Source organism: Octopus bimaculoides, chromosome 16 (genome assembly GCF_001194135.2).
Source record: "Octopus bimaculoides isolate UCB-OBI-ISO-001 chromosome 16, ASM119413v2, whole genome shotgun sequence".
NCBI lineage: Eukaryota > Metazoa > Mollusca > Cephalopoda > Octopoda > Octopodidae > Octopus > Octopus bimaculoides.
In genome coordinates, this window is record NC_068996.1 from 32,420,710 (window position 1) to 32,421,588 (window position 879).

An 879-nucleotide genomic window follows, 5' to 3' on the forward strand; every position below is an offset into this window, starting at 1 on the left:
TATATATATATATATATATACATATAGATGGATAGATAGATAGATAGATAGATAGATAGATAGATAGATAGACATGTGTGTGTTTGTGTGTGTGTGCATGCATTCATGCATGCATGTATGTATGTATGTATGTATGTATGTATGTATGCATGTATGTATGAATTGAAACAAACTTATAATACTTGAAAAGCCATGAATCTAATGTCCTATCACGAGAGTCTACACCAGAAGAGTCAAATATTACGATAAAATGAAGGCCAAATAAAACTAAGGTCATATTAATCAGACTGGTTTTGCGTCTAAGAGTAGCTGAATTTGTACAAAGAGTGAAACCGTTGTGATATTTAGTTCCGTTTCACTTCAATTTGAGTACACAAATCGTAAAGTTTGGATTATATTATTTCAGTTGATTAAAAAGAATCAGTTCTATGGCAGGGTTAATTTGTCTGAGCATTCCAACGCACCTTTGGTTTTAAATTGTCGTGTTCCTAATTAAAAAATAGTGATAGTTTTGTCTTTCCTATAGCATTTATTATTAAATGCCAAAGTAAAGCTCATTTCATTTTCAGCGTGCTCGAGTCTTGCTAAACTTAACATAGATAAATTACCGTCTACGACACAATTAATTACAAATGATGTAATGTTGTAACCATTTGTAAAAACTAGAATTTGTAAAAACTAGAATTCGTAGAAACCAGTGAGTGTCGGCAAAAGTAATGTAAATAAACAAAATTATATTTAAAATGTTAGATGTCGAAAGATAAAAAACAATAGCATCATCATGTTAGGCACATGTCCCTTATGGAGCTAGATAATACAGATAGAGTGTGAGGGAGAGAGAGAAGAAGAGGGAGAGAGAGAAGAAGAGGGAGAGAGAGA